Raw genomic sequence first — 21,462 nt, forward strand, 5'->3', positions numbered from 1 at the left:
GAGTGTGTTAGGGGCGGGATGGGTTCACTATCGACGTAATTCTCCGGCAGAAGATTCATTTGTCTTCTCCAGGAAATTGCTCTTTGGTAGCTTCTCTGTATTGTTGACGGTGATTTGTATTTATGTGTTTTGGGTGATTGGCTTTGGGAGTTCGTGTATCTTGCGTGTGTGCTGATTTTAGCTGCCATAGTCTATACTGTCCAGGAGCCGGTCATGCAGCTGTTTATAGGTCTGACAATCGCCTCCTTTTGTTTTATTGCAGACGCGGCCTCTGTATTTGCAGGGGATACAGACGCAAACCGCGGACCTGCACTCACTGCGCTTGTGTCCTTGGTTGCCGCACTTGGCACAGGTGACGTCGGCTTTTCTGCAGGTTTTAGTCGTATGTCCTAGGTCGCAACACTTAAAACACTTGTTTACTACTGTATAGTCTTTCACAGAAAGTGATTCGAAGTCTATGTAGACTCTCTGTCTTCTTGTAAGGACTCTGTACAGGTGTGGGCTGACCTCCAGTATCTGGTGACTGAAACCCCTTCCCCTAGGCCCTGTTTTGAATCTTATTTTGACCTCTCTGTCGAAGTCTTCTTTCGTGGTGTCACCGCTTAGATTCTGCTCGTAAAGGCTTTCTAGAAACTCTTCGTCGGTAAGTGTATCTGGCACGTGATATACTGCCACGAGTGGCTTGCGTTTTCGCGGTCCTTCACAGACAATGGTGTGCAGGTCTTTAGTCTTTTCTATTATTTTTCGACAGTCCTCCTGTGTTTCCGTTTCTACTATAACTGCAGTCTGTGTGGTTCTGATTGATTTTATATGTATATTTTCTTTCCTGGGATTTATATTCTTGGTGATGGTCTGTCGGACAGTTTTGGCGTCTTGATTTTCTGTCGATTTGATATAGAGGGTTGTGGCCTGTTTTGTTTTAGCCTGTTCTATTCTTCGAGCCTCTTTGGTTTTGGGCTCTATAGTTAAGGCGGCAGCATATGTCAGTGTCTGTGCTTGTGTCTGTGCTTGTTGTGTGACTTTATTAGTTAGTTCTCTTATTTGTTGCTGCAAGTCTTGGTTCGCTACACTCAATTCCCTATTTTCGTTCTCTAATTTCTCAGCCTTCTCTTGCAAAGTTTGTATTTGTAAGTCTTTGACTGGATTCGAGGCTCTCTGTAGTTCTAGTCTTAGTCGCCTATTTTCATCGTTTAGGCAGGACAGTTTAGCTTCGAGGCTAGTTATTTCGAAAGCCAAGGGAAACACTTTGTCTCTAATGACGGTTAACAGGGCAGATGAAACATGCTTAGCTTTTAACTCTGCTCCTATTTCACTCAATATTTTGTCTATGGCTGCTATCTTTTGACTGGGGGACATGGGCACAAGTTCTTCCTCCGTGTGTTCCATACCTGGAGTGACGTTGATGGCTCTAGCTAGCGTCTTACCCCATGCTTTCCTTCTTCTTCCGTCGGCCTCTGGTGTGGTGGTGTCGCTGCTTCGTCGGCTGGAATCCAGGGCCGAAGGTAGGCAGGCGGTTGTTTACCAACAGCAGGGAGCACAGCTGGTGGCCGCTACTGCTGACGTCGACGGCGGGGCGCGGGGCAGCTGGTGGCCGCTGCCGACGCGTCGGATTCCGCTGCGGCTGGTGAGGTGTCGCAGCGCGCGGCGCGGAGTGCTGACACGCGGGAACCGACGCGGCTGACTGGCGAAACCGACACGCGCTCGGCCAGCGGGAGGGCGACGGCCTCTCCGTTGACGCGTTTGACACGACGAACGCACTAGAAGCACTTTAATCACTCTCTCTGTTTTATTTACAGTATTTAAAGAGAACGGACTGTGTAAGATAACACTCCCGATACACGATAATTAAAAATCAGTGTCCACAATCAAATTTTTACCGAAAAAATCTGCGTCTGAATGCGGAGCCACATGACACTGTAACCTACTCGGCCGCCATCTTGCGGCCTCGGTCGTATGCAGTCCTGATTGTGGCGCTCACCTGCACGGCGCCAAACACGCATACGACCATCATTGGCACCAAGGCAGAAGCGACTCTCATCGCTGAAGACGACACGTCTCCATTCGTCCCTCCATTCACGCCTGTCGCGACACCACTGGAGGCGGGCTGCACGATGTTGGGGCGTGAGCGGAAGACGGCCTAACGGTGTGCGGGACCGTAGCCCAGCTTCATGGAGACGGTTGCGAATGGTCCTCGCCCCAGGAGCAACAGTGTCCCTAATTTGCTGGGAAGTGGCGGTGCGGTCCCCTACGGCACTGCGTAGGATCCTACGGTCTTGGCGTGCATCCGTGCGTCGCTGCGGTCCGGTCCCAGGTCGACGGGCACGTGCACCTTCCGCCGACCACTGGCGACAACATCGATGTACTGTGGAGACCTCACGCCCCACGTGTTGAGCAATTCGGCGGTACGTCCACCCGGCCTCCCGCATGCCCACTATACGCCCTCGCTCAAAGTCCGTCAACTGCACATACGGTTCACGTCCACGCTGTCGCGGCATGCTACCAGTGTTAAAGACTGCGATTGAGCTCCGTATGCCACGGCAAACAGGCTGACACTGACGGCGGCGGTGCACAAATGCTGCGCAGCTAGCGCCATTCGACGGCCAACACCGCGGTTCCTGGTGTGTCCGCTGTGCCGTGCGTGTGATCATTGCTTGTGCAGCCCTCTCGCAGTGTCCGGAGCAAGTATGGTGGGTCTGACACACCGGTGTCAATGTGTTCTTTTTTCCATTTCCAGGAGTGTAGGATATGTGAAAGGGAAAAGGTCAAAAAAACCATGGGTCACACAAGAAATGATTTCCAAGATGGAAGAGAGAAGAGAATTGAAAAACAAGAACACTGAAGATGCAAGAAAGATATACCGAAGGTTAAATAACGAACTGCGAAGAGAAACAGAGCAGGCTAGGTAAAAATGGCTAAAAGAGGAATGTGATTAAATTTAAGAACTGGGCAGGAAGGGAAGATACGACTTACTATACAACAGAGTAAAGACTATGACATGGGAACAAAACATAGCAGGAAGTGCTACTATGGAAATTTTGAGTAAAGACGAAGAGGTAGTGTACAAAGATCGTGACGATGTCCTCCAGAGATGGGAAGAATATATAAAAGAGCTATATGACACAAATAGCAAACCAGAAACTCCGGAACTTGAATCACACAACAGTGTAAGTGATGAAGAGAAAGGACCGACCATCATAATGGAAGAAGTAAAGTCTGCGATTGCTGCAATGAAAAATGGCAAAGCAGTAGGTACAGATACAATACCGGGAGAAATACTAAAATGCTTGAACCACAATGGAATAAGAGAAATATTGAGGTTATGTAATAAAATATATGACAGTGGTGAATGGCCTGAGGACTTTTGACAACAGTAATGATTCCATTACCGAAAAAACAAGGAACCAAGAAATGCAGCGAGCACAGGACAATCAGCCTCATTTCACATGCAGCCAAAGTGATGTTAAGAATAATTAATAAAAGACTTGAAAAAGTAATAGAGGAGAATCTCGGCGAGGAGCAGTTTGGCTTCAGATGGAATACGGGCACCAGAGATGCAATAGGGCTCCTACGAATCTTGGGAGAAAGGTTTACTGAAAAAGGAAGAGACCTATATATGTGCTTCATCGATTTAGAAAAGGCATTTGACAATGTGGTTTGGGACAAGCTGGCGACTATTATGAGGGAAAAGAGAGTGGACTGGAAAACCAGAACACTTATAAACTCATTATACCTTAATCAAAAAGTTTCAGTTAAAGTGAGAGGAGAAAGTACAAACTGGATCAGACTAGGGAAAGGAGTAAGACAAGGATGCTGTTTATCACCTACTCTTTTTAACCTGTACTTGGAAAATATGATTGACCAATGCTCATTAGATGACAAAGGAATAGAAATTGGAGGAAGAAGAGTAGGGTGCTTGAGATTTGCTGATGACATGGTCCTTCTAGCCACAGGGGAAAAATAATTACAGGATTTGGTGGACACCATTGCAACTAACGGAAAAAAATATGGAATGAAAATTAACACAAATAAAACGAAAGTATTGGCAATAGAAGGAAATAAGGAAATAAAAATTGTGCTGAATGGAGAAACACTAGAACAGATGCAAAATTTTAAGTATCTTGGAAGCAGGATAGACACCGACTGGAAGTGCACCACAGAAATTAAAACAAGGATAGCAATGGCAAAAGAGGCGTTTTATAAGAAAAGGAGAATCTTCTGCAGCGGTCTGGACAGAGAACTCAGAAAGAGACTCATAAAATGTCTTGTATGGAGTGTTCTTCTATATGGCGCTGAAACATGGACTATGAGGAAAAAAGACAGAGAAAGGATGGAGGCTTTTGAGATTTGGACATGGCGGAAGATGGAAAGAATAAGTTGGATGGACAGAGTAAAAAATGAAGAGGTACTGAGAAGAGTGGGAGAGAAAAGACAGTTACTAGATGTAATAAAGAGAAGAAAAAGAAATTGGATTGGGCATATATTAAGAAAGAATGACGGACTGATAAAAACAGTTTTAGAAGATTATGTAGAAGGGAAAAGGAAGCGAGGAAGGAAGAGATTCCAGATACTGGATGACATGATGGACGGTACAACATACAGCAGCCTTAAGAAGGAAGCAACGGATCGCAGAAAATCGAGAGGCAAAGGACCTGCTAGTATAGCAGATAACTGATGATGATGAATCCTTAGTCGAATCCAGTAGCGAGAATCTGGACGACGTAAAAGAGTTCCTCTTGTTAGGTTATAATATAAGACTTCATTCTTAAAAAGCAGTTGATCAGTTTTGAAATTAGGGTAGAAACGAGCAGAATATATTAATTGATAACGCTAAAATCTTTGCTCATGCAACGAGCGAGGTGGTACAGTGGTTAGCACACTGGACTCGCATTCAGGAGGACGATGCGACACTTCAAATCTCTGTCCGGCCATCAAGCCTTAGGTTTTACGTGATTTCAATAAATCGCTTCAAGGAAATATTGATGTTGTCCTATGAAAAGGTCGTGGCCGGATTCGTTCGTCAGCGTTTCGAAATCGGAGCTTGCGCTCCATCTCCATCGACCGCGGTGACGACAGGACGTTAAATTCCTCTAAGCTTCCTTCTACTTCCTTCACTCGTGCCTCACACTACTGGGTTCCAGTAACCAACGAGACAAATATGTGCTTCCAAATGTTTCTGTGAGGAACAGCTGTTTTGTCTTGAATGTGGAATACAGCATGCCGCAGGTGCTGGAACCGTGGTGGAGAGGTCAGTTTGGATTTAAAAACAATACTGGTGGCAGTTCCAATCGTACTGACTAATGGCACCTGCGTTGCTGCTGGTCATGGTGATATTAATCATAGAGAAAATATTCATCGTCGTAGACTAGAAAGAGAAAATTTTAATGTTGTATTTCTTAATTTCAGGACAGATCCTAGACTTAATTCACTGCTTGTTATTATTGCGGTCTGTTGTCCGAAGACTGGTTTGATGCAGTCGTCCATGGTGGTCTGTCCTGTTCAAGGCGTTTTGTCTCTGCGTATCTACTGTAACCTACATCTGTTTCAACCTGCTTACTGCATTTATGCCTTGGTCTTCATCCACAATTCCCCTCTCCCCCCAACACACTCCGTTCATTTCACTATCTTTGGTGCCTCAGGATGTGTGCAATCCTCGTTTCCCCTCTTTTGATGTAGCTGTGCCATAAATTTATTTCAGTCGCTCCTCATCTATTATTTGATCCACCCATCTACGTCAACTCTTATTAATGTCCACGCAATAGTACTAGAAACATAATTTAGCAGAAACCAAAAAGAAAATGGAGCGAAATCGTAAGTGCAAATTGAGATAGTGTGTATTTATAGCAAGTCCAGACAAGACACGTAATCATATTATTTTACAGTCGCCTCTCTTATGTTTTGGAGTGGCAAAAAACTTCCGAGAAAATTTGGAATCGCGTTAATAGGGGGAGGTTTGTATTTGTCAGCTGCATAGTTGGTGAGTCACGGATTAAAATGTGTGCCATGAAGAGGAATTCGTATGGGTTTTTTTCTCAATGTGTTACCGAGAGAGCCGGCTGGAGTGGCCGTGCGGTTCTAGGCGCTACAGAGTGGAACCGCGAGACCGCTACGGTCGCAGGTTCGAATCCTGCCTCGGGCGTGGATGTGTGTGATGTCCTTAGGTTAGTTAGGTTTAAGTACTTCTAAGTTCTAGGGGACTGATGACCCCAGCAGTTGAGTCCCATAGCGCTCAGAGCCATTTGAACCACTTGTTACCGAGAGAAAGAAATATTACTGTGGGATTACGCCAATGATTATGGATCACTGCAAATTGTAATAAACTGATAATCTAAGAGCAACCGTCCACAGTGCTCGATATATCAAACAAAAATTGTAGGAGAAACAGAAGTAAGGCCGATATTAACGGGATGAATCCCAACGTACGTAATTTACCCCGGAAAGAAGGGGCTTACAGACCCCTCTCTCCACTGTATTGAGCAATGCTCAACAATCAGTCGACTAACCAGACTAATGGAAGAGATAGGGAGGATCCGACTAAGAGCAGCAACGCAGTGTCCCGCCGCCCAGGCGCGGTGGGCGGTCGTCGTCGCTGGCTGCAACGCACTCGCCCGCCAACCGCCACAGTGCACTGCACGCCGTCTGCGGTTACAGCGGGCCCAGCGCACTGGCCGGCCGAAAGTCGCTGCATGTGGACCACTTGTTACAGGTCTGGCCCCCCGTTCTGCGTCTCCCGCTGCAGTTCTTGCTCCCTGAGTCGTTTCAATCGGAATACGCCAGAGGCGCGGATTTATTTTTTCTTTCTTTTTTTTCGAGTTGTTGGAAATAATAAGCCATGTCGCAACTGTCTGCGGAATGTGTTGTTGCCATTTAGCTCTTCGTTGCGTCGTTTGAAGAAGAGAGCTCACCACAGAAACAGGAAGCGTGTCAACTACGTGTATCGTTTCCTGCAGCAAAGAAATACCAATGGTGCTTTTGTCGCTTTTCATAATGAGTTAAGAAAATATGAGGATAAACTTTGCAATTGCACCAAAATGTCAACATCTTCCTTCGACGAACTACTTTCCAAAAGTAGAGGAACAATAACTGGAATGACAACAAACTTAAGCTCTTGCAAAAAGACCATGAAGGAATACACGTTACCATTATATATACCGGGTGATCAAAAAGTCAGTATAAATTTGAAAACTGAATAAATCACGGAATAATGTAGATAGAGAGGTACAAATTGCCACGCATGCTTGGAATGACATGGGGTTTTATTAGAACCAAAAAAATACAAAAGTTCAAAAAATGTCCGACAGATCATCTGATTAGAATAGCAATAATTAACATAACAAAGTAAGACAAAGCAAAGATGATGTTCTTTACAGGAAATACTCAATATGTCCACCATCATTCCTCAACATTAGCTGTAGTCGAGTAATGATGTTGTGAACAGCACTGCAAAGCATGTCCGGAGTTATGGTGAGGCATTGGCGTCGGATGTTTTCTTTCAGCATCCCTAGAGATGTCGGTCGATCACGATACACTTGCAACTTCAGGTAACCCCAAAGTCAATAATCGCACGGACTGAGGCCTGGGGATCTGGGAGGCCAAGCATGACGAAAGTGGCGGCTGAGCACACGATCATCACCAAACGACGCGCGCAAGAGATCTTTCATACGGCATCTGTCGGACATTTTGTGAACTTTTTTTTTTGTTCTAAAAAACTCCATGTCATTCCAAGCATGTGAGTCAATTTTTACCTCTCTATATACATTATTCCGTGGTTTATTAAGTTTTCAAATTTATACTGACTTTTAATCGCCCTGTATATATATATATATATATATATATATATATATATATTAAGTTGACTAACCAGGATAACTCGAAAAATAAGTTTCACACGAAAAAATTTGTAGAATCCAGAGTTGATTATTTTAGAGGGGGACATCCGCTGGTGCTAAAATCAGTGCGGCAGGAGGCAACATTAAAATTTCAAATCGGAACCCCCAGTTTTTATTGGAGAATCAGATTCTTCATAAAAAAACTAGGTACATTTTGTCTTAAGCATTTCTTTTGGATCTTGGTAGTTGGCGCTGTAATTGAAGAAAATCCTATTTTTGCGTGGAAAATGGTTACGGAGCAATAAAAAATACTTATTTACTTCGTAAATTTTATTCGCTAAAAGTAAAACTCTCTCTCTCTTCCCACAGGGTGGGGTTTGAGAGAGAGGAATTAGAGTTTTAAAAATGTTGACCCAAATATTAATTTTTTCCGCAGAATCGGATAAGGTTTGTTTGTTTCGTGGTAATGAGGCCACACAACTCTTAATTATGAAACAAATCATCTGAGTACCTAATTAGCTAATCAAACATCCTACTTACTAACGAGTGAACGCATTAATCGACAGAATTAACAACGTAAAAGACTAACTGAGGAAACGACTAACCCACTCCGTAACTAAAGAAGGACGTACTGCAGTTTAAGATTTGGTGGTCCTGAAAAGGAACGATTGGTTTCGTTTTATTGTTGATTATTTGCAAATACTTGCAAGTAATTGAATTTAGGGGTGCTTGTTTCCAGCGAATCCCCTCGCCTCTCATTTTCGGCCTGCTTGTTGTCCGTAAATCCCTTGCAGCTCACCGTTTTATGAAATCGAATGTTCACAGTGATGACCTCCACCTTCGATGCATTTATTGAATCGTGCTCTAAATCGCTGCACACTTCTTGATAACATGTCTGGTGTAATTGCAGCGCAAGCATCTCTTATTCTTTGCATCATGTTTTCGGGAGTGGTAGGCATTTCCTGATAAACGATATCTTTTAAATAACGCCATAAGAAAAAATCTGGCGATTTAAGGTCAGACGATCTGGCTGGCCAATTCACAGGATCTGCCCTGCCGATCCAGCGACCATAGTAAAGTCGATCTAGTACACCGCGCGCTACTAATGAAAAATGCGCTGGACAACCACAATCTTGAAACCACACGTTTTGTCCAAGTTCGATGCTCAGGTCTTCAAATAGATCTGGCAGTTCATTTTCAAGTACGTTTCGATATATGTTGCCATTCAAACTACCGTCGATGAAATATGGACCGATATTTGGTTGCTTGCCAATGTTAACTGATGTTTCGTGGATAGTTCCGGGGTGGCGAGTTCTATTGACAAGAGCATGTATGTCAGTTTCATAATACTGATTTCGGTTATTGTCTTTAGGGGCTCAGGTACTCTCTTAAAATCATTCACCAATGACAACAGAAAGTGCCGGTCGGGATGATAGTCGCTTCTTGTTAGACTTTCCTTCACTGTCCCAAGAAACTGCACTTCTATGTTCCCTGTTTCTCTGTTACTAGCTCTTCTCTTTTTTGGTCTTTACTTACACTCCTAAGTTCTTCAGTGGGCTCAGTTTCTATGTTCTTCTGTCCTAATTCCATTGAGCTCGAACTATTATCTGTATTATTTCTTGTTACGAAGTCTGAAAGAAACATAAGGTAGTTGAAGTAGATGTACGTGGATTTTCGGATTTTCATGTAGCGCCTGATCCGATTTTGAAACTGCTAACTTTCCGATATTCTGTCACAAACGGGTCTCGCAGATTATTCCATTTCTTTTGCAGCGACACACATGAAAACAAATGTATATTTGGTATTTCTGGATGCTCTTTTGGTCACATACACTACGCCAATCGCTTGGGAAGAACTAGAGTGAGCGAAATTGTGGAACAAGTTTGTAAAGCGATGTGGGTCACGATGAAAGCAGACTGTCTTCCTCTACCGACAACAGAATTTTGGTTGGATATTGCTGAAATATTAGAATGCAGAGCAGAGTTTCCCTATGTTGTAGGAACTATAGACGGGAAACGTATCCGTGTAATGAAACCAGCAATACAGGATCGTTTTAATACAATTTTAAACATTTTTCTCAGTAGTTTTAATGGCACTTTGTGACCGCAATTATAAAATAATACACTCCCGGAAACTGAAATAAGAACACCGTGAATTCACTGTCCCAGGAAGGGGAAACTTTATTGACACATTCCTGGGGTCAGATACATCACATGATCACACTGACAGAACCACAGGCACATAGACACAGGCAACAGAGCATGCACAATGTCGGCACTAGTACAGTGTATATCCACCTTTAGCAGCAATGCAGGCTGCTATTCTCCCATGGAGACGATCGCAGAGATGCTGGATGTAGTCCTGTGGAACGGCTTGCCATGCTATTTCCACCTGGCGCCTCAGTTGGACCAGCGTTCGTGCTGGACGTGCAGACCGCGTGAGACGACGCTTCATCCAGTCCCAAACATGCTCAATGGGGGACAGATCCGGAGATCTTGCTGGCCAGGGTAGTTGACTTACACCTTCTAGAGCACGTTAGGTGGCACGGGATACATGCGGACGTGCATTGTCCTGTTGGAACAGCTAGTTCCCTTGCCGGTCTAGGAATGGTAGAACGATGGGTTCGATGACGGTTTGGATGTACCGTGCACTATTCAGTGTCCCCTCGACGATCACCAGTGGTGTACGGCCAGTGTAGGAGATCGCTCCCCACACCATGATGCCGGGTGTTGGCCCTGTGTGCCTCGGTCGTATGCAGTCCTGATTGTGGCGCTCACCTGCACGGCGCCAAACACGCATACGACCTTCATTGGCACCAAGGCAGAAGCGACTCTCATCGCTGAAGACGACACGTCTCCATTCGTCCCTCCATTCACGCCTGTCGCGACACCACTGGAGGCGGGCTGCACGATGTTGGGGCGTGAGCGGAAGACGGCCTAACGGTGTGCGGGACCGTAGCCCAGCTTCATGGAGACGGTTGCGAATGGTCCTCGCCCCAGGAGCAACAGTGTCCCTAATTTGCTGGGAAGTGGCGGTGAGGTCCCCTACGGCACTGCGTAGGATCCTACGGTCTTGGCGTGCATCCGTGCGTCGCTGCGGTCCGGTCCGGTCCCAGGTCGACGGGCACGTGCACCTTCCGCCGACCACTGGCGACAACATCGATGTACTGTGGAGACCTCACGCCCCACGTGTTGAGCAATTCGGCGGTACGTCCACCCGGCCTCCCGCATGCCCACTATACGCCCTCGCTCAAAGTCCGTCAACTGCACATACGGTTCACGTCCACGCTGTCGCGTCATGCTACCAGTGTTAACGACTGCGATGGAGCTCCGTATGCCACGGCAAACTGGCTGACACTGACGGCGGCGGTGCACAAATGCTGCGCAGCTAGCGCCATTCGACGGCCAACACCGCGGTTCCTGGTGTGTCCGCTGTGCCGTGCGTGTGATCATTGCTTGTACAGCCCTCTCGCAGTGTCCGGAGCAAGTATGGTGGGTCTGACACACCGGTGTCAATGTGTTCTTTTTTTCCATTTCCAGGAGTGTATATGGCGATGTTGGAGGCATACGGAAAATGTAGCGCTTTATCGGTTTTCAGAGATTCGCTCTTGTACAAACAACTGATGTATGGAAATTTAGGAATACCTAACTTTGAGGATGAAGGTATCGAAGGCAAAATTCCTTATTTGTACCTTGAAATTCTGTCGCTGTATTTCTTCACCTCTTCCCCCATGAACCATGGACCTTGCCGTTGGTGGGGAGGCTTGCGTGCCTCAGCGATACAGATGGCCGTACCGTAGGTGCAACCACAACGGAGGGGTATCTGTTGAGAGGCCAGACAAACATGTGGTTCCTGAAAAGGGGCAGCAGCCTTTTCAGTAGTTGCAGGGGCAACAGTCTGGATGATTGACTGATCTGGCCTTGTAACATTAACCAAAACGGCCTTGCTGTGCCGGTACTGCGAACGGCTGAAAGCAAGGGGAAACTACAGCCGTAATTTTTCCCGAGGACATGCAGCTTTACTGTATGATTAAATGATGATGGCGTCCTCTTGGGTAAAATATTCCGGAGGTAAAATAGTCCCCCATTCGGATCTCCGGGCGGGGACTACTCAAGAGGACGTCGTTATCAGGAGAAAGAAAACTGGCATTCTACGGATCGGAGCGTGGAATGTCAGATCCCTTAATCGGGCAGGTAGGTTAGAAAATTTGAAAAGGGAAATGGATAGGTTAAAGTTAGATATAGTGGGAATTAGTGAAGTTCGGTGGCAGGAGGAACAAGACTTTTGGTCAGGTGATTACAGGGTTATAAATACAAAATCAAATAGGGGTAATGCAGGAATAGGTTTAATAATGAATAAAAAAATAGGAGTGCGGGTTAGCTACTACAAACGGCATAGTGAACGCATTATTGTGGCCAAGATAGACACAAAGCCCATGCCTACTACAGTAGTACAAGTTTATATGCCAACTAGCTCTGCAGATGATGAAGAAATTGATGAAATGTGTGACGAGATAAAAGAAATTATTCAGGTAGTGAAGGGAGACGAAAATTTAATAGTCATGGGTGACTGGAATTCGTCAGTAGGAAAAGGGAGAGAAGGAAACATAGTAGGTGAATATGGATTGGGGGGAAGAAATGAAAGAGGAAGCCGCCTTGTAGAATTTTGCACAGAGCTTGACTAGAAGAAGGGATCGGTTGGTAGGACATGTTTTGAGGCATCAAGGGATCACAAATTTAGCATTGGAGGGCAGCGTGGAGGATAAAAATCGTAGAGGGAGACCAAGAGATCAATACACTAAGCAGATTCAGAAGGATGTAGGTTGCAGTAGGTACTGGGAGATGAAGAAGCTTGCACAGGATAGAGTAGCATGGAGAGCTGCATCAAACCAGTCTCAGGACTGAAGACCACAACAACAACATTTCTTCACCTTCATATTCCAGATGGCTGGTCGATTTTCTACTTCGAAAATAAGGTTCTCTGTGTCTAAATTTACCATAGTGTGGCAGCGGCAGAAGTTAGGCGTGCAACGAGGCAACGTGTGTCGTCTCCTGTGCACGTTTGTGAAGTCGACAACCGCGCCACGGCGTGACCGCGCGATAGTCGAGCTTTCCTCAAGCAACAGCACCCTTAAAAACGGTAACCAATGCGTTCGTTGTCTTTCATATTACACTATAGAAATTGGCAGTCACGTACTCGCCAACCGTCGCGGCGCGCGGCCCGTGTTTTATTGCCCCAAGAGCAGCACATTTCGCAAAGATATCGTTTAGTAAGCAAGAGAGCGATACGGAGAAGGTGAATATCTTTCTGCAGATGTTACAAGTGAGGTGTTGTGCGTCTGGGTATGGTTCATTATTGAAATGCTCGTAGCGTACATTCCAATAAGGTTTTGGCAACGTAAGAGTTTTTCACACTTAACTTCTAGCTATACGATCACAACAGAAAATCAGAGAGCTAATAGCTCATACGGACGCACACCGACATTCAGAAGTGGAAGGGGTAGGGAGGAGATGATAGCGACGCCAAATGCGCTCTCTGCTATTAAATCAACCACAATATTTTTGGACCAGGCAGTGAGGGCGCTTTGGTTGGCTAATCGCGAGTCAGCGCGTGATCGTGATCTGAAAGTATTGACTCTGCGAAGCCTTTCCTTAATCACCACTGTACTTGTTTACTGTAACGTGAGCGCGTGTTTCCGATAACGTGCAATAATGTCGTGGTTTAGTGGTGTAACTTCCCCATTATGTGTTTCTGTATGAAATTTAGCTCAACTTTACCTCCAACTCTATAAAAAAATCTACGCACTATCAATACGATGTACCACGCCAACTGTTTTCCTGCTTAAACTCATATGTGACATTTTATTAAACACAATATGATTTGATGTGAGCTGTGGCTGGTCGGAGTGCAACTTGTCTTTATATCAACTACACAACTAAAGTAAAACAACTGTGTAGCCGTAATCAACATTTCCACTTGCCTACATTGTTGCAGATTTCTCGACAGCATAACAGCAAAAAGCAAGCAGGCAGCGGGTAGATTAAATTTATATTTTTAAATAAATATTCAAACTGTTGCATACCACATGGTGCAATGTGGCAATACGTAATGATAAACCTTCTTTGAACAATATCAATTCTTATGGGATGATATTCCTATACAACTATTTTAGGTGAAGTATGTATTCAACAAGATAGAGTAAAATTTCGCATGATCTTCACATTTAATATTGGTCTGAACAACAGTATGCTTAACGAAGTGGACAATGATTTGAAAAAGGTAAATGTTAACATATAATTTCTATTTCTGTAAAAAGCAAACTGCTGAATCAGTTGATATCTTATGCATGACTTAGGGAACTGAGGTGGTCATTCTCGCAGCTATGAGAAAGTTAACTAGCTGACGATAATTATTGTAACAAAATAGCTGCGCTGTGCTGCATTCTTAACTCAGATTTCTTCTCCTCAGAAACAATAACATTTTGCAAAATATGTATTCTCTTCGCTTTCCAACGTATATATCATATTCATCCTTGCTGTCCCTTACAATAAATCTTCCTTTATCTAACAGATACAATCACATCAACACAGCACTACTGGATCTGTCTTTCGCGTACGACATTTCAACTAAGAATGCATATAGGCAATCACTGTTCCACAACAATACGAAAGATTGCTTAATATTAACGTAACTTGCTCTTTCCCTCCGATGGTTGACATCGATAACACACAAAAATGGAAATGACACACACATCTTACATATCCTCCAGCTTCCCCGAGAAAAATTTTGTATGAGGGTCATTTCAAACAGGAATGAGGAGAGTAAGAAATTCTAAACGTTAAGGATCGGAACATACAAAACATATTACAAATTGTTGTTGTTGTGGTCTTCAGTCCTGAGACTGGTTTGATGCAGCTCTCCATGCTACTCTATCCTGTGCAAGCTTCTTCATCTCCCAGTACCTACTGCAACCTACATCCTTCTGAATCTGCTTAGTGTATGCATCTCTTGGTCTCCCCCTACGATTTTTACCCTCCACGCTGCCCTCCAATACTAAATTGGTGATCCCTTGATGCCTCAGAACATGTCCTACCAACCGATCCCTTCTTCTGGTCAAGTTGTGCCACAAACTCCTCTTCTCCCCAATCCTGTTCAGTACCTCCTCATTAGTTATGTGATCTACCCATCTAATCTTCAGCATTCTTCTGTAGCACCACATTTCGAAAGCTTCTATTCTCTTCTTGTCCAAACTATTTATCGTCCATGTTTCACTTCCATACATGGCCACACTCCATACAAACACTTTCAGAAAAGCCTTCCTGACACTTAAATCTATACTCGATGTTAACAAATTTCTCTTCTTCAGAAACGCTTTCCTTGCCATTGCCAGTCTACATTTTATATCCTCTCTACTTCGACCATCATCAGTTATTTTGCTCCCCAAATAGCAAAACTCCTTTACTACTTTAAGTGTCTCATTTCCTAATCTAATACCCTCAACATCACCCGACTTAATTCGACTACATTCCATTATCCTCGTTTTGCTTTTGTTGATGTTCATCTTATATCCTCACTTCAAGACACCATCCATTCCATTCAACTGCTCTTCCAAGTCCTTTGCTGTCTCTGACAGAATTACAATGTCATCGGCGAACCTCAAAGTTTTTATTTCTTCTCCATGGATTTTAATACCTACTCCGAATTTTTCTTTTGTTTCCTTTACTGCTTGCTCAATATACAGATTGAATAACATCGGGGAGAGGCTACAACCCTGTCTTACTCCCTTCCCAACCACTGCTTCCCTTTCATGTCCCTCGACTCTTATAACTGCCATCTGGTTTCTGTACAAATTGTAAATAGCCTTTCGCTCCCTGTATTTTACCCCTGCCACCTTTAGAATTTGAAAGAGAGTATTCCAGTCAACATTGTCAAAAGCTTTCTCTAAGTCTACAAATGCTAGAAACGTAGGTTTGCCTTTCCTTAATCTTTCTTCTAAGATAAGTCGTAAGGTCAGTATTGCCTCACGTGTCCCAGTATTTTTACGGAATCCAAACTGATCTTCCCCAAGGTCGGCTTCTACTAGTTTTTCCATTCGTCTGTAAATAATTCGCGTTAGTATTTTGCAGCTGTGGCTTATTAAACTGATTGTTCGGTAATTCTCACATCTGTCAACACCTGCTTTCTTTGGGATTGGAATTATTATATTCTTCTTGAAGTCTGAGGGTATTTCGCCTGTTTCATACATCTTGCTCACCAAATGGTAGAGTTTTGTCAGGACTGGCTCTCCCAAGGCCGTCAGTAGTTCCAATGGAATGTTGTCTACTCCGGGGGCCTTGTTTCGACTCAGGTCTTTCAGTGCTCTGTCAAACTCTTCACGCAGTATCTTATCTCCCATTTCATCTTCATCTACATCCTCTTCCATTTCCATAATATTGTCCTCAAGTACATCGCCCTTGTATAGACCCTCTATATACTCCTTCCACCTTTCTGCTTTCCCTTCTTTGCTTAGAACTGGGTTTCCATCTGAGCTCTTGATGTTCATACAAGTGGTTCTCTTATCTCCAAAGGTCTCTTTAATTTTCCTGTAGGCAGTATCTATCTTACCCCTAGTAAGATAAGCCTCTACATCCTTACATTTGTCCTCTAGCCATCCCTGCTTAGCCATTTTGCATTTCCTGTCGATCTCATTTTTGAGACGTTTGTATTCCTTTTTGCCTGCTTCATTTACTGCATTTTTATATTTTCTCCTTTCATCAATTAAATTCAATATTTCTTCTGTTACCCAAGGATTTCTACTAGCCCTCGTCTTTTTACCTACTTGATCCTCTGCTGCCTTCACTACTTCATCCCTCAAAGCTACCCATTCTTCTTCTACTGTATTTCTTTCCCCCATTCCTGTCAATTGTTCCCTTATGCTCTCCCTGAAACTCTGTACAACCTCTGGTTCTTTCAGTTTATCCAGGTCCCATCTCCTTAAATTCCCACCTTTTTGCAGTTTCTTCAGTTTTAATCTACAGGTCATAACCAATAGATTGTGGTCAGAGTCCACATCTGCCCCTGGAAATGTCTTACAATTTAAAACCTGGTTCCTAAATCTCTGTCTTACCATTATATAATCAATCTGATACCTATTAGTATCTCCAGGGTTCTTCCATGTATACAACCTTCTATCATGATTCTTAAACCAAGTGTTAGCTATGATTAAACTGTGCTCTGTGCAAAATTCTACCAGGCGGCTTCCTCTTTCATTTCTTAGCCCCAATCCATATTCACCTACTACGTTTCCTTCTCTCCCTTTTCCTACACTCGAATTCCAGTCACCCATAACTATTAAATTTTCGTCTCCCTTCACAATCTGAATAATTTCTTTTATTTCATCATACATTTCTTCAATTTCTTCGTCATCTGCAGAGCTAGTTGGCATATAAACTTGTACCACTGTAGTAGGTGTGGGCTTCGTATCTATCTTGGCCACAATAATGCGTTCACTAAGCTGTTTGTAGTAGCTTACCCGCGTTCCTATTTTCCTATTCATTATTAAACCTACTCCTGCATTACCCCTATTTGACTTTGTGTTTATAACCCTGTAGTCACCTGACCAGAAGTCTTGTTCCTCCTGCCACCGAACTTCACTAATTCCCACTATATGTAACTTTAACCTATCCATTTCCCGTTTCAAATTTTCTAACCTACCTGCCCGATTAAGGGACCTGACATTCCACGCTCCGATCCGTAGAACGCCAGTTTTCTTTCTCCTGATAACGACATCCTCTTGAGTAGTCCCCGCCCGGAGATCCGAATGGGGGACTATTTTACCTCCGGAATATTTTACCCAAGAGGACGCCATCATCATTTAATCATACAGTAAAGCTGCATGCCCTCGGGAAAAATTACGGCCGTAGTTTCCCCTTGCTTTCAGCCGTTCGCAGTACCAGCAGAGCAAGGCCGTTTTGGTTATTGTTACAAGGCCAGATCAGTCAATCATCCAGACTGTTGCCCTTGCAACTACTGAAAAGGCTGCTGCCCCTCTTCAGGAACCACACGTTTGTCTGGCCTCTCAACAGATACCCCTCCGTTGTGGTTGTACCTACGGTACGGCTATCTGTATCGATGAGGCACGCAAGCCTCCCCACCAACGGCAAGGTCCATGGTTCATGGGGGGGGGATATTACAAATACAAAGAGAAAAATCGCTTTACCAGACCATGAGTTAAGGAACTCCAAGTAAAAAATACACTGACGAGCCAAAGAAACTGGTTCACTTGCATAATACTGCACAGGGCCACCGCGTGCATGCAGAAGTGCCGCAACACGACGTGGCATGGACTAGACTAATGAAGTAGCGGTGGAGGGAATGAACACCATGAATCCTTCAGGGCTGTATATAACTCAGTAACATTACGAGGGAGTGGAGATCTCTTCCGAACAGCATGTCACAAGGCAATCCATATATGCACAATAATGCTCATGTCTGAGGAGTCTGGTAGCCATCAGAAGTCTTTAAACTCAGAAGAGTGTTCCTGGAGCCGCTCTGTAGCAGTTCTCGATGTGCACTGATGGAATTAACAGAAAGCTTCAGGAATGGAATTAAAATTCAAAGTGAAAGGATATCAATGATACGATTCGCTGGTGACCATGTTATACTAATTTAATGTAAAGATGACTTATATGACTGTCTGAATGAAATGAACAGTTTTATGAGTACACAAAACGGATTGAGAGTAAATCGAACGAAGACGAAAGTAATGACGAGTAGCAGAGAGGAGAGCCGCGAGAAAGAGAACATCAGGATTGATGTTCACGAAGTAGATGAAGTTAAGGAATTCAACTACCTAGGCAGCAAAATAACCCATGACGACCGGAGCAAGGAGGACATCAAAAGCAGACTAGTCCCTGCCTTACAACTTTTTTAATGTGAACACTTCGATGTTGATCGTCCACTCTTATTATTCCCTCTTTGCTCTTTTACATATTATATAACACCCCTCTCTCCCTATAGCTTACCCCAAACGTTCTCAGGTTTTCGCTCATCTTGCACCGTTTTATATCATCGAACGCTTTTCGACAAATCCTATGAATGTGTCTTGATTTTTCTTTAGTGTTAATTTCATTACCAACCGCAACGTCAGAATTGCCTCTCTGGTGACTTTACATTTCCTAAAACCAAACTGATCGTCATCTAACACATCGTCAGTTTTCTTTTGCATTCTTCTGTATATTATTTTGTCAGAAACTTGGATACATGAGCTGTTAAGCTGATTGTGCGATAATTCTCGCACTTTTCAGCTTTTGCAGTTTTCTGCATTGCGTGGATGATATTTTTTTAAAAAAGTATGTCGTCACACTGACACATTCTGCATACCAAAGTGAATATCCGTTTGGTTCCCGCTTCCCCCAATGTTTTTAGATATTGTGATCGAATGTTAACAATCCCTTATGCCTTATTTAATCTTAGGTCCTTCAAAGTTCTCTTAAATTCTGACTGTGATACTTGATTCCCTATCTCTTCTGTATCGGCTCCTGTTTCTTCTTCTATTACATCAGACAAATCTTCCCCTCACATGGGCCTTCAATGTACTCTTTCCACCTATACGCTCTCTCCTCCGCATTTAACAGAGGCATTCCCCTCGCACTTTTAATGTTCCCGCCCTTGCTTTTAATTTCACTGAAGGTTGTTTTCACTTTCCAATAAGCTGAGTCAGTCCTTCCGACAATCATTTCTGTTTCGATTTCTTCACGTTCTTCATGCAGCCAATTCTTTTTATTCTCCCTGCACTTCCTATTTATTTCATTGCGCAGCGACTTGTATTTCTATATTCCTGAATCTCCCTGAACATTTTTATACTTCCTTCTTTCACTGATCATCTGAAGTATTTCTTCTGTTACCCATTGTTTCTTCGCAGTTACCTTCTTTGTACCTATGTTTTTCTTTCCAACTTTTGTGATTGCCCTTTTTAGAGATATTCATACCTCTTCAACTGTATTATCTCGTTGCTGTATCTGTAGCCTTAGAGAACTTCAAGTGCATCTCGTCGTTCTTAGTAGTTGCGTGTATCACTTCTTTGCATATTGATTATTCCTGACTAAACTCTTAACTAAACTCTTAAACACAAGAATGTAATTAGGAATAACATGGTTTAAATTTTTACCAAGATTCACATCGAAGAATACTTTATGCAGCCAGTCATATGTCAATCTATGATTATACATAATATGGTGAGTAATTAGAATGCTATCTAGTTATATTTCGGAGTTTAGTTTGTGTACCCCCTTACCCTTTTACACATAATTTCTTCAAACTTCCAACAAATACCACAGTTTCCTTTCTCCCTTTGTTTCTTTTAGCTACATATTTCATACATTCCTTTAAGTTCATATCATTTAGCTCCATTACCCTACAAGACCACTTGTCGTCTTTGCCCTACCTAACCATATTTCATCTGATATTTACTCTACCTAATCATTTCATCTGAAATTCATCTTTGTAACTATTTCTTATCCCATGTACATATTGCACTACTTTCTTACTTACGTTTTTCTCTTTCGATCCTCCCTATACATCTTTCATGACTTCTTACACATCTTTCATGACTTGTGGGAGCTCACTATAGTGCTACACGTAACATACTTATTGTACTAATGGCGTCACATTTTATAGTAACAATTTATACACAGAATACGCATTATAAAGAACCTCAGTAGATAAAGTGAGTGTAAGAGGTAATTACAGCCTGAAAATACAGAAAGAAAGTTAGTCCAACAAGTCACGTGTTAATAGAAAATATATATAAAAGAATCTTATCTATGCCACTGCAGAACGATTGAAACTGAAAAGTAAAAAAATAGTCATTAGTATCCCACATACTTCCTGAATGCCCTTTCTATGATTGCAATGTACTGTCTGTCTGTGTCATCCTCTTTTCCAAAATTTCCCAAACACCTAGACTGAAGGACAATATTGTCATGATATTGCGATGTATATATGTAAAGTGTACGTGTAAGGCAAAGAAAAGGCAGATTAGTTGTACAGAATTCAGTAGAAATTAAATTTTGCGTGCATGCAGCTATATACAAACCAGAAAAATATCGTTCATAAATATAAACAAGGAAGTAGACACTACCATAAGGACAAATTATAAAACGTTCAATGAATTGCCTTATGCTGAAAAACTGTGTCACAAAACGTTGTATAATTTGCATCAGATAACCATAAACTTACGTTCATTAACTATTTTTATCTAGCCACATCTTTTCAAAACTTAGCTTCTATGCTCTTACGCTTATAAACAAGGAATGCATCCACATGGCATAAACATTGACTATAACAAGAAACTCGATCACTGTGTCAGAACCATTACTCACTCACACTTCCTCAACATTAATCATCATAATCATTGCCTCAATCTATTACAGTATACATCATAAATCTTTTCGTTATCATTGCCTCAATCTATTACAGTATGCATCATAAATCTTATAATTATTATGTCATGTACCTAACCATCATAAATCTCATTATCCTACTACAATACTAATCATATTTGCTGTCTTTGTTTCAATATACACTTCAAATAACAATTCCCTGCTCTGATTTCGTCCATTTTTTTCCACATAGACAACACCTCATAGCTATAGCT

This window comes from Schistocerca nitens, chromosome 5 (genome assembly GCF_023898315.1).
Source record: "Schistocerca nitens isolate TAMUIC-IGC-003100 chromosome 5, iqSchNite1.1, whole genome shotgun sequence".
NCBI lineage: Eukaryota > Metazoa > Arthropoda > Insecta > Orthoptera > Acrididae > Schistocerca > Schistocerca nitens.